The following is a 14,198-nucleotide window of genomic DNA, read 5'->3' as shown; positions in this document are numbered from 1 at the left end:
CCAACACCCTCCCATACAACTTCGGGTGAGACCTCAGTCTGCGCACCGCGGATTGTTGCCGAAAGGGCCAGTAGTACTGGGATTTGCTTGGCTAAACTCACTATTGTACTTGGGTCAGGCCCCATGTAGCCAACACTGCTGAATCACTTTTACTGGCCTTGCACCATAATTTGGATCATAACTCATACTACCTAATAGTTCCACTCAACTATCAGTCACTTTAAGGGCAATTTTCCTATCTCTTAACCTTTGTTGAACACGATCCAGCTTTCATTGGATTATACACTAGAATAGGAAAATTTTAAAATTGCACACATCATTAGAAGGAATTTGTTTAAGCAGCATGGAGTCCTTCACGCCTTGCAATATTGTGGCACTTGTCCTTCAGATCCACCTCAGTTCTCTCTTAAAAAATATCACGTTTTTTCTCAAGAATGAATTTCCAACGCCCTTTACCATACTTGGCAACTTCCTTTTTCAAATTTTTTTCTTCAATAGCAGTCCATTTGGTAGGCTTTCTCCTACAAGAAATATCAACTGCAACCCATGGATGCTTTAGCTGTGAAAAGCGCCTTGTAGTGGGAGTAGGCAGATGACCTTTCCTGAAGTTGATGGAGATATCTCCTTTTGATTGTGAATTGAATCATCTGCATCCCACTCATATGTCTGGGCAGTTGGATTTCTATCCATTAAGCTGCATTTCAATCGTTCATTATGAAATTTGCCATTTTCATGTCCAACCCTTATTGCCTTCCAATGCTAGGTGTCTTTCCTTGATGTAACCTTGAGGATGGCCCTACATGTAGTTCCCCTTGAGGATGGCCCTATGCGTAGTGCCAAAGGGCTACGCGCAACACCCCTAGCCTCTCTGTATCACCCCTTCTATCATGGCTATGCTCTTTACTACTGTGTCCACTGACATATGAAACAAAAGTGTCAACAGGCTTATATCCATCAGATGAGACACCACTTTCATACTTGTCATCAAAACTACTTTGCTTCCTTTCTCGGGACCTTAATTTATATGATACCATATTTTTCAAAACATAAATAATATTTTATGTATAGTTAGCACTCTGAAATGATTTTCTTGACTAGGATGGGCAATATTTTCTTCATTTGGATAGTTGGGAAACTCACAATGGAATTTTCATCTGCCTCCCAACTGTATTGGGTCACAAGCGGGTGCAAGAAGATGGAAGCTTCCAGTCTTGCCATGTCAATGCCTGGGTGAAGTCTATGGCCTCCTCCAAATGGAATAAAATTGTTGCCACTTGCATCCTTTTCTTTCCATCTCCAAGGATTGAATTTGTGTGGATTTTCATAATAGTCTTCATCAAGGTGAATGGATCTCAAGTATGTGAGCACACACCATCCTTCAGGAATGAAGTGCCCTTTAATCTCCACGTCCTACAATGCTTTCCTCATCACACCAGTTATGATATTCCCCATTCACAAAGTCTTGGTTATCACATTCTGAGTAAAGGGTAAGGAAGTATAATTGTTCCAAGTTAGCTGCTCTTTCTTCTATTCCTTGGATTTCTTCATCTTCATGTTTTCTGCCTTTAATTGTTGTAGTGCAAGGGGACAATCTATGAGAACTTGACCACAAGAGTCATTAACATTGGTACCGAGTCTTCTCCTAGAGTCATCAAATCTATCATGTTATCACATATAACATCCATAGAGAAGTATTGCTCTGTTGTATCATTTGTTTCCTACAGTAACACGTCTAACACATCCTTTGGATGATTTGGGTAATTGCAAGTGGCATAGTTTGACCTCTTCTCTTCTATGATTCTGTGTACCATCTTACCCATTCTTGCTTTGTCTTCAATGAATTGTAGAGCCTTGTTTTAGGCAGCTTAACTAGCAATGAGCCCAAACTTGAGATGAACTTTCTGAATTCTTGTTTTAGACATTCCATGTCATCTCCTAGGCTAAGAATCATCAGAGCTCTCAAGAGGACATGAAATGCTATATTTTTTTTTTCTTCTTGGATGTAAACGAGTTGATTTTCCTTCCAGTTTATCATAGAGCTCAGATGTTTAAAATGGCAATAAGAAATTCTAAAAATAGAAGTGCTAAAAATATCATTGCTATAAATAGTAGTTTGGGTAGCGGTGCTAGATTGAGCAATAGGGAATGAAAAATGGAAGTGCTAAAAATATCATTGCTATTTTTAGCAGTTCGGGATGGATTCCTATTTTAGTCAGTCCCTAAACTAAAATATTGAAGTAAAAATCGAATTTGAACTTAACAGCTGTTTGAAAATAAATTAATTAATTCACCATGAGTTAATTAGTTGTGAAAAATCAAACATGAAGTCTATGTGAGGACATGCAACAGTTTCTCTATTAATTGAGGAATTTATCCCTAAGTTAAAGAGATAAGGATGAGTTCTAATTTGAGTTGTAATTAGTTGGCTCATTTAATTGAATCAAGTCTAGTTAGATTGATTTAAACAATTTGTTTAAATTAATGTGAGTTCAGTTAGTTAATGCATGCTTGCATATAACTGCTGCACTTCAGATAACTGAATATTCTCTCATGAATATTTCATGCATGTCAGTTCAAACAGAGACCCAGTTGAGATCAGAGGAGGGACAATGTATTATCAGTTGGATGGATTTTTCCTACAAAGGAAACTCATCCATGGAGAAGGATTTATCTCCTTCAGGTTTATGCATTTATTTTAGAGGTTAGCGCAGTGTGTGAGGGATTATTACACGCAGGTGGCAACGTGAGGACCCAAGAGAAACCGTGCAAGGAAATAGGAGGCTTGGAGCGTAGAGGAGAAGGCTTGTGAGAAGCCTTTGACTATCTATGAGAAGTAGAGGGATTGTACTCAGAGCTGGATAGCTTGTGAGCTAAAGCTTTGTGTAATCCGGACATATTTCCACTTGTATGATAATACAAAGATTGGGGTTTTAGGCTGAGGCTTTCCTCGGGTTATTCTTCTGTGTTTCATGTGTGATTGAATCTTCTTCTCAGTTATATGTGTTCTATTTGATATTGCTCATATTCGATTAAGCTTTCGCAAGCTTGTTGTAGAAGTAGATCTTGTATTTTTCTTTAGTATATTGCATAATCTGTTGATCTACAAGTGGGAATTTCTGCATGGTATCAGAGCGAGGTTTTGTAGAAAAAGTTATACATGGTATTGGAGCTAGCTGATCTGTAGAGAAATTTCTACATGGTATTGGAGCAAAGGTGATCAAAGCAGAGAAAAATATACTAGAGGAGATTTCGAAGTTTTGAGTTTTGGGCTACGAAAAAATAGTAGATCTGGATTCCCTATGGAAACATACTCAAATTCAAAAAAAAAATTGGCTGAAACGGAGTTCGGATGAGGGAAATATCGCTAATTTAAAATCAACTCTTTTTCTAGAAAATTTCGTGACGGTGGGAAAGATGAAATAGATTGGTGTGCTAGCCAAGAACCTATATACTCTTGAGGTTCAATATGCATGCAAATCCTTGAGGAGAAAGGCAAAGGTTAGATACTTGGTGGTTGAGAGGGAAAGTACATTACCTCTCAACATGCAGCCACAGGAGAAGTCTCAGACGATTGTGGAGGAGCCACAATTGGTGAAGCAACTTCAGGAGGTTGTGGAGCAGCCACAACTAGAAAAGCCTAGAGGAGGTCAAATAGAGACATCTACTCATGCAGAGACCTCCAGTAAGGGGAAATTTTGAGCCAAGTGGGCAGATGGATCACATGCATCCATACCTCCATATAGGAGGTGGGTCGATGTGGAGTGATTGTCCCAAGAAGGCTAGAATAGGGGCAGAATCCTTGAGGTACCCAACCTCTTTGATTCAACTTTGCTATAAGAGCCTCGATGAGGAGTAGTAGGACTGGCTGAGTGGGTAGAGACAGATGCGGATGGAGCAGCAAAGAGAGCTACAGTGCAGGAGTCCCAAGACTATGTAGAGCTAGCAGGCTACAACAATGCGAGAGGCACAGGAGTGTTGCACCAGTGCAGGATGGCACAAAGAGGTGTGTAACAGTTTGAGATGCATGGAGTGTTGCAGTATCTTAGAGGTCAGAGAGGGATAACTTGTCAACAGCAGGTAGAGCTTCAACATCAGAGTATGTTTCTAGCCCAACAGAGAGGTCAGTGGGGAGTTTTTTTTGTTTCTAGAGTTGCTGGAGCAACCACACTTAGTAGAAGTGTTGCATGTAGAACATTCCAAAGGTACATGATTGGGTTCAAGTTGAATGCCTTTGTTATTGAGAGGGAGTGTTGAAAATGGCACAAAGAAATGCTAAAAATAGAAGTGCTAAAAATAGCACTGCTATAAATAGTAGTTTGGGTACCAGTGTTGGATTGAGCAATAGGGAATGAAAAATGGAAGTGCTAAAAACAACATTGCTATTTTTAGTAGTTCAGGATGGATTCCTATTTTAGTCAGTCCCTAAACTAAAATAGTGAAGTAAAATTTGAATTTTAACTTAACAACTGTTTGAAAATAAAATAATTAATTCACCATGAGTTAATTAGTTGTGAAAAATCAAACATGAAGTCTATGTGAGGACATGCAACAGTTTCTCTATTAATTGAGGAATTTATCCATCAGTTAAAGAGATAAGGATGAGTTCTAATTTGAGTTGTAATTAGTTGGCTCATTTAATTGAGTCAAGTCCAGTTAGATTGATTTAAACAGTTTGTTTAGATTAATGTGAGTTCAGTTAGTTAATGCATGCTTGCATATAACTGGTGCACTTTAGATAACTGAATATTCTATCATGAATAACTCATGCATGTCAGTTCAGGCAGAGACCCAGTTGAGATCAGAGGAGGGCTAGTGTACTATCAGTTGGATGGATTTTTCCTATAAAGGAAACTCATCCATGGAAAAGGATTTATCTCCTTCAGGTTTGTGTAGTTATTTCAGAGGTCAGAGCAGTGTGTGAGGGATTATTACACACAGGTGGTAGCTTGAGGACCCAGGAGAAATTGTGCAAGGAAATAGGAGGCTTGGAGGGCAGAGGAGAAGGTTTGTGAGAAGCCTTTGACTATCTATGAGTAGCAGAGGGATTGTAATGAGAGCTAGATAGCTTGTGAGCTAAAGCTTTGTGTAATCCGAGCATATTTCCACTTGTATGATAATACAGAGATTGGGATTTCAGGTTGAGGCTTTCCCTGGGTTATTCTTCTGCGTTTCATGTGTGATTGAATCTTCTTCTCAGTTATATGGGTTATATTTGATCTTGCTCATATTCGATTAAGCTTCCGCAAGTTTGTTGTAGAAGTAGACATTGTATTTTGCTTTAGTATATTACATAATCTGTTGATATACAGGTGGGAATTTATACATGGTATCAGAGCGAGGTTTCATAGAAAAAGTTCTACATGGTATAAGATCTAGTTGATTTGTAGAGAAATTTCTACATGGTATCGGAGCAAAGGTGATCAAAATGGAGAACAATATACTAGAGGAGATTTCGAAGTTTTGAGTTTTGGGCTGCGAGTTTTCAGAGCAGATCTGAAATTTTTTGTGCAAAATTTCAGAAACAAATAGCAGATCTACATTCCTTGTGGAAAAATATGCAAATTCAAAAAAAAATTTGGATGAATCAAAGTTCGGATGAGGAAGATATTGCTAATTTAAAATCATCACTTTTTTTAGAAAATTTCGTGACGGTGGGAAAGATGAAACAGATTGGTGTGCTAGCCAAGAACCTGTATGCTCTTGAAGTTCAATATGCATGAAAAGCCCTAAGGAGAAAGGCAAAGGTTAGATACTTGGTGGTTGAGAGGAGGAGTACATTACCTCTCAACATGCAGCCACAGGAGAAGTCTCAGACGATTGTGGAGGAGCCACAATTGGTGAAGCAGCTTTAGAAGGTTGTGGAGCAGCCACAACTAGAGAAGCTGAGAGGAGGTCAAGTAGAGACATATAATCATGCAGAGAACTCTAGTAGGGGTAAATTTCGAGCCAAGTGGGTAGAGGGATCACATGCATCCATACCTCCAGGTAGGAGGTGGGGCGATGTGGAGTGATCATCCCAAGAAGGCTGGAATAGGGGCAGGATCCTTGACGTACCCAACCTCTTTGATTCAAATTTGCTACAAGAGCCCCAATGAGGAGTATCAGGACTAGATGAGTGGGTAGAGATAGATGCGGATGGAGCGGCAAAGAGAGCTACAGTGTAGGAGTCCCAAGACTGTGTAGAGCTAGCAGGTTGCAACAATGCGAGAGGCATAGGAGTGTTGCACCAGTGTAGGATGGCACAGAGAGGTGTGCAACGGTGCGAGAAGCATGGAGTGTTGCAACAGCTCAGAGGTTAGAGAGGGAGCACTTGTCAGTAGCAGGTAGAGCTTCAGCATCAGAGTATGTTTCTAGCCCAACAGAGAGGTCAGTGAGGAGTTTTTTTGTTTCTAGAGTTGCTGGAGCAACCACACTTGGTAGAAGTGTTGCATGCAAAAAATTCCAAAGGTATAGGATCGGATTCGAGTTGAATGTATTTCTTGTTGAGAGGGAGTGTTGAAAATGACAACAAGAAATGCTAAAAATAAAAGTGCTAAAAATAGCATTGCTATAAATAGCAGTTTGGGTACCAATGCTAGATTGAGCAATAGGGAATGAAAAATGGAAGTGCTAAAAATAACATTGCTATTTTTAGTAGTTCGGGATGGATTCCTATTTTAGTTAGTCCCTAAACTAAAATAGTGAAGTAAAATTTGAATTTGAATTTAACAGTTGTTTGAAGATAAATTAATTAATTCACCATGAGTTAATTAGTTGTGAAAAATCAAACATGAAGTCTATGTGAGGACATGCAACAGTTTCTCTATTAATTGAGGAATTTATCCATCAGTTAAAGAGATAAGGATGAGTTCTAATTTTAGTTGTGATTAGTTGGCTCATTTAACAGAGTAAAGTCCAGTTAGATTGATTTAAACAGTTTGTTTAAATTAATGTGAGTTTAGTTAGTTAATGCATGCTTTCATATAACTACCGCACTTCAATATTCTATCATGAATAACTCATGCATGTCAGTTCAGAAATAGACCCAGTTCAAATCAGAGGAGGGACAATGTACTATCAGTTGGATGTATTTTTCCTATAAAGGAAACTCATCCATGGAGAATGATTTATCTCCTTCAGGTTTGTGCAATTATTTCAGAGGTTAGAGCAATGTGTGAGGGATTATTACACACAAGTGGTAGCTTGAGGACCCAGGAGAAATTGTGCAAGGAAATAGGAGGCTTGGAGGGCAGAGGAGAAGGTTTGTGAGAAGCCTTTGACTGTCTATGAGTAGCAGAGGGATTTCACTGAGAGCTGGATAGCTTGTGAGCTAAAGCTTTGTGTAATCCGGACATATTTCCACTTGTATGATAATACAAAGATTGGGGTTTTAGGCTGAGGCTTTCCTCGGGTTATTCTTCTGTGTTTCATGTGTGATTGAATCTTCTTCTCAGTTATATGTGTTCTATTTGATCTTGCTCATATTTGATTAAGCTTCCACAAGTTTGTTGTAGAAGTAGATCTTGTATTTTGCTTTAGTATATTGCATAATATGTTGATCTATAGGTGGGAATTTCTACATCAAAATATATTTTTCTATGTCCACAGTTATCTTCTCTTTCAGCTGTATAGATTTGAGAAAACCCCCTTTGAGGCCATGCAGCTTCTTCTACAAGTTCCTCGTTAGCATAAGCATTGAAGACTTCCCTATGAGCTCGTTGAGTGACTTGGGATAAGAGGGAACAAATATCTTGCCATCGTTTTACAGAACCACCTTGCTGAATTCTAGGTCTATTGATATGATCGTGGGGTTCTCAAATAGGTGTGATTTAAATACCTTTCCATAGCTTTAGTTATACTTTTCTTGCAAACCCACTTCCCAGGAACCAGAGTAAGTGGATGGTTTGTGCTTCAATGGTTTGATGGCCCCGACAGTCTCTTGAAATCTTGCTGCAAGAAAGTCTCAGAAACGCCTGCTTTACTCTTTGATCCTATACTCACTGCTTTCATGTCACATTCCATCATGGCACGAAGGTATGGCTTCCAGAGTTCATATCCCATAGCATCATAGCCCATAACAATTGCCTCACCCAAGTTTGTTGGACAAAACCATGTATTTTTCATCTTTGGAAGCATAGTGCCAATCTAATAGCTTTTTAATATGATCCTGCATAGTTGCATCAATGATATTGCTGGAACAAATTGTTGTCGAGTCATAAATGTTGGAATAGTTGAACCTCCCCAAGATTCATACCTATACATCTCCTAGTAATTCCTCTCTAGAACCATGAGACCAGAAGCTATAAACCTTTCACCAAAAATATCATTGTCAGCAATGTACAGTGCCCTATGCCATGAATTGGAAGCAGGTTCTCAATTACCAAGAACTGCATCTGCAAAAAATTGATTTGGATGGACCAACCTCTGCACATATTCATGGATATCTCTTTCAATCAACGCAAAGAAATGAGCTCGCCATATCTTGAGATAAGGATTAGCAGCATGTCATACATCTATGACCTCAAATGTTATGTTCTCTCCTTGTATATCACAATGCAGCCACAAAACTAGCCACTGGCATCTCCTAGCTTCCTCAAGATCATTAAATACATGAACTACTGCACTGGTTGATTTTTGAGTCAATTATTCATTTGGTCATATCTTTTGATCCAGAAACTGGTTTTGGGAGTGTGATATACCATTGGAAAGATTTTTCCAAGATAATTCTGATGGACATGCTTATGACATTTTTTTCACTGAAGATCATGTGCAAAACATTTAACAAAACTAGACATAGTAAGAGCCCATTTGATCCCTGGTGACAAGCTGCGAAGACTGAAACTAACATTGGCCTTATTGGGGATGGCAGCTCCTTAGAGGTGTCAAGAAAACCATAGACCAAGGGTCTCAGCCATTGGGAAATATGGTCACAAATAGCTACAAACCTGAACAACTTATACCAATCCAAAAACATATACACACTACAACCAATACATAAACAAATACCAGAAGCAAAATGTTGCCTTGGGCAGCTTATTTATGCACAAACCTACCCTAATTTGCAAAAAAATCAATAGATCAAGTGATTTTGTAATTCCATATCAACCAATCAAGTAACTATGACAAGGATGCTTCTTGGAAGTGTTTGAAACAAATCATAAATGAAAATGCTGATAGCCATACATGCAGAAAATGAGTCTGGCTGTGTAAAAGGCATTTTGGTTTGTCATTCAAACTGAAAATTTTTTCCATGTACACTGCAATAGGATCGAAGAAACCAGACTCTATTTGCTACCCTAACTCCTCAACATAGGCCTCCAACTGCAAATTGTCAATGCAAATATCCATAGGTAGCCCTATTGTTTCTTGTTTTGAAGGAGGGAGAGTTTCCAATAACCTTTTGGGATATTAGAATTCATATGATTGGATTTGATCATTTAAATACTCAATCTCCTTCTCAAATTTTTCAAAAACTAACTCAAAGAAACCAATTTTACCTTTAGGAGGAAACTTCAGAGATCTCAAACATTGAAGCACGGTAATAAAAAATACCTCATCTATTTCAATATCCACTAGCTGATCTCTAAATTCTTTGAAAACTTCACAAAACACGGGGTTTGCCACATACCCTACCATCTTATTTTAGTACATGAACAGATCAATGAGCACTGGAATCTCTGAATTGAGTTGGAGTTGCCAGGTGAATGTTTGAACCTTGATATGTCTGATCATTGTCCACCATCAGTAACAAGAATTGCAACTTGAACGATTTTTCCCAGAGAAGATCTGTCACCTCATCCCCGACAATGGCGCCAATATGTTAGCACTCAGAATTAACCTCAAGGCTAAGAAGAGGCAATTTCGAGGTAACCACAGACCAAGATTTTGATCTGGCATCTAGCCCTGCCAAACCAGAGAGGGCTCTCTCTTTTCCAACTGAGGGTGGCTGAAATAAATGAATCTTAGGATAGCTACGAAGAACAAGGATTTGGTTGAAAATTGTGGGTCGAAAATAACAAGAAAAGGGACCATTGGGCTATGGAATCGAGGCTAGTTTCTGCCAGAAAACTTGGGACAAAGTAAGCTCAATGTTCAGCCAGATTAAAGATATAATGAGAGAAGAAAAGAGGAAAAAGACCACTGCCCTGCAGGAATCAATCAGGGGATGGATCTACAGTGGAAAATTTAGAAGAAAGAGAAGCACAAGGTTACTCAATAGAGCATCTAACAGAGGATGGATTCTGAAAAGATAACCACTACATTAAAAAACATAATCATTGTCAAAGGAGCATCATGCGTGGATGGATTCCTAACACTTCCCTTAGAGAATGTTGTAGCGAAATTAGCAGAAAAACAAAGCATGGAAATGAATTTACAAGAAAAACATGCTGCACATTAAACACCGTGATGGATCCCAAATCTAAAGGGTAGAAATTGCTCCATTAAAAATAATATTCAGAAGAAGCTTTACACAGTCTAAGGCAGCCTCACTGTTAGGATATTCCGACACATAGGATATAGTTAAGTTCAACTTGGTCTAGTATAGAGTTAGGTTAGAGTTAGGTAAAGTGTGTTTCTTTACCGTTGTACATTTTGTAACTTACAATCCGACGGTCACGATATGTAGTGATCCGACGGTTCACTCTCACCTCGGTATTACCGACACTTGATCCGTGGCTTGACACCCGATTGGTCCATGAGTTCTATTTAAAGCGCATGGAGGGTCATTGTTCGGGTAATCCGTGCATGAGAGAAGCTTATGTAAATTTTCATTCTTTGATTAATAAATTGCCTGTAGTACCCACGTTGGGACAGGCCGTGGACTGTTTCCCTCCTTTCACTCTGAGGGTTTTAACCACGTCAAAAATACTGGTGTATTGATTTGAGATCTGGTTGTGAGAGGTGTCCTTTTGGTATTCTTTCTGTGGAACTTACCCTGTAAATTCCTACATGGTATCAGAGCTATTTGAGGGCCGCGTCCGTTGGTGATCCAAATCTGAAGCCGGTAGAACTGCATGCGGCTGTCGTTTCCTAGATCTGTTGTTTCTGACTGCTTTCGGGCCGAGAGGACTACTCTGTTGCGTTCGGAGCATCTGTTCCAGTGAGGAACCCCTTTCGTTTCACGCGAAAAGGTTTCCGGTAGCCCTAGCTGCGTCATTTTTCAGATCGGGAGGTATACAGTGTTTTTTTGCAGTTTACTGTTATTTTCTCTCTGCTTATTTCGGTCTCAGTTTATTTAGCCTTTTTTTAACCGGATCTATACCTTTCATTTCTGCGTATGCTCTTTGCCCTGCGACTCTGTGCGATCTGGGCAAATCAGAAACAGAAAGGAAGGATTTTTCTCATGTGTATGCTCTTTTCCCTGCACCTTAGTGTGATCTCGGAAAATCAGAAACATTGAGAAAAATATTTAGTTTTTCGGCTAAAGCTAACTTTGAGATTTTTTTAAAAATTTCTAGTTTTTTGGCTAAAGCTAACTTCGAGCCGCAAGGTTCGTTTTTCTTTGCATATTCGTGTTGGGTTTTGTGTTTTGTGTTTTGTAGGGAAAAAGAGCTTTCTTAAGGCAAGCACGCAAACCGAGGCCCCCCCCCCCCCTCTCTCTCTCTCTCTCTCTCTCTCTCTCTCTCAAATTTTTTGTATAGATCAATTGGTTCAAAGCTATTTTAAGAGAGTAGAGGTCTTGGGTTCAAGTCTCCATTTTGTGGGGGCGGATTTTTTCATTCCCGCACATTCGCGCACTTTGCCGGCAACTTCAACAATTATTTTTCAAAAAGCCATAACTTCTTCATCCGGAAGCCTTTTTCAGAGCCGTTTTTTTTAAAACCGCCTATTTTTTCGAGATCTATCCATTGGAACACCTACTTTCAGCATCTTCAGCTTCATTTTTTTTTTTAAAATGGAAAGCCCATGCCAAGTCATTCTTGACAGCACTAACTACTTCCAATGGGTAGCCTACATCGAAGATTTACTTAGAAGTAAAGGTCTCTTCAGAATAGCCACAGACCAAGAGAAGAAACCAAAAGATGAAGACAAGGCGGCAAAATGGGAAAATAGACAAGATCAAGCACGTGGTTTGATAGGGATGTCTATTTCTCCTGATCTTAGATTCCACATTGCGGAACTTGAGACTCCTCATGAAGCATTAGAAAAACTTGCTAAAGTTTTTGGGATTAAAAATGAAATTAGAGCCCATCAACTTGAAAATGAGCTGCTTACTTTGGATCCTAATAATTTTTCTTGCATTGAAGATTTCTTGTCCAATTCAAGAACCTTAGATATCTCTGGAAGGTGTTAAAGTTAAAAAGACGATGGTAACCTTATTTATTCCATCCTTACTAAGTTGGGACCAGCCTACTCTGTATTTGTTTCCACTTTCCATTCTACAAGAGAAGCTTTCATTTGTCAAGGACAAGACTACAAGCCCCCTTCCTTTGACTCCTTTTGTGATTCCTTAATAAGAGAACAAGAAAAACTCTTACACCTTGGTCTTCTTAATCTTGGAAACTCTTCCACGAAAGCGTTAGCCGCCCAGCAGCAACCAAATTCAAAGAATCCTAAGAAGTCATATCCTCAAAAGAATGGTCCTAAACCATTTCAGCCTCAAAATGAAAGATCATTTCAGCAAAATGATAAGACCAATAAAAACAAATGGAAGAAGACTGATAGACATTGTAACTTTTGTAATCGAGATGGCCACTTAGAATCTAAATGCTTTAAGAAGATGGAAGCCTTGGAAGCCGCAATGAAGAAACATAACATCCATGTGGAGCCTACTTCAACTTCAACTTCCGGAATGGCACTTTCTGCATGTCATTGTCAATCATCTCAGTCTGGTTATGCATTAAATGTATCTTCTTCTTCTTCTCATTCTCATGAGTGGCTCATTGATTCTGGAGCCTCTTGTCACATGGCCAAAAACCAAGCCATGTTTTCTTCTTTAAATGATTGTAACACCAAAAATATATATATTGGTGATGATAGATCTCTTAATGTTGTAGGGACTGGAACTGTTCATCTAGACAATGGTCAGTTTAATGATGTATTATGTGTTCCAACCTTATCCTGCAACCTTCTATCTGTCTATCAGATAACTCATTCAGGTGAAGGTAAAATTGTTGAATTTTCACCTCATGATGTTGTAATCAAGGATCTAAAAGATCCTAAACAGATTCTAGCTACTGGTCTTGCTGATGATTCCAAAAGGTTGTATAAGTTTCACAACTTTGGGTCATCCAATCTTCCCTCAGTATTTGTTGCTCATAATGATGAAGTGAGCAAACTTTGGCATGAGCGATTTGGTCACTTAAACTATCGCTCCCTTCAGCATCTATGTAAAGAAAATATGGTGACAGGTCTTCCTATGGTATCTTGCAGAGATGGTGTTTGTTCCGGATGTGTACTCGGAAAACATCATCGGGACAGTTTTGACAAACGTGCCTCTTGGCACGCCTCAGCCCCTTTACAGCTTGTGCACAGTGATTTATGTGGTCCTCTTCCTGTTGCTTCATTCTCTGGCTGCAAGTACTTCTTAACTTTCATTGATGATTTCTCCAGACGCACTTGGGTATACTTCTTAAAACTCAAGAGCGAAGTATTTACCACTTTTTTGGCCTTCAAAGCATTTGTTGAAAAACAATCTGGACATCAAATTCTTAAGCTAAGAACTGATAATGGTGGAGAATATGTTAAAAACACATTCATCAACTTTTGCACCGAAAATGGAATTCAAATGCAACATACTGTTCCATACACTCCACAACAAAATGGTGTAGCTGAAAGGAAAAACCGCACCTTAAAGGAAATGGCTAATTGTATGCTGCAATCTAAAGGACTCAGTCTTAGTTTTTGGGCCGAAGCAATTAATTGTGAAAATTATATAATCAATCGCACTCCTACTAAGGTTCTAGAGAATATCACTCCAGAAGAAGCTTGGAGTTCCATTAAACCAGATGTAAGTCACTTTCGTGTGTTTGGAAGTGAAGCATGGGCCCATATTCCAGATGAAAAGCATAAAGCTTTAGAACCTAAAGTGAGAAATGTACTTTTGTTGGATATTCTGAAGATGTAAAAGGTTATAGACTTATTCCATTTAAGTCCAAAAATGTTATCATTAGAAGAGATGTAAAATTTGATGAAAATAAATCGGCCTGCGAGCCTAGTCCGGCGGATGTGCCACCTCTTCCTATCTCTTCTATCTTTGAAAACATTTCTTCTTCAGA

At 39.0% G+C, this 14,198-nt stretch overlaps 1 pseudogene; it reads right to left on the bottom strand.

Annotated features, from left to right (window-relative positions):
• Positions 1-1,068: 1,068 nt before the first annotated feature.
• Positions 1,069-8,055, bottom strand: LOC149164215 (3-epi-6-deoxocathasterone 23-monooxygenase CYP90D1 pseudogene; annotated as a pseudogene).
• Between the last annotated feature and the right edge of the window lie 6,143 nt (positions 8,056-14,198).

The sequence above is a fragment of the Pinus tabuliformis genome, chromosome 5_1 (assembly GCF_031772625.1).
Source record: "Pinus tabuliformis cultivar Carrire ecotype Pingquan chromosome 5_1, CPIR1, whole genome shotgun sequence".
In the NCBI taxonomy this organism is placed as follows: Eukaryota; Viridiplantae; Streptophyta; class Pinopsida; order Pinales; family Pinaceae; genus Pinus; species Pinus tabuliformis.
The sequence above is the reverse complement of the archived record's forward strand: the minus strand, read 5'-3'. Positions and strand labels throughout refer to the sequence as shown.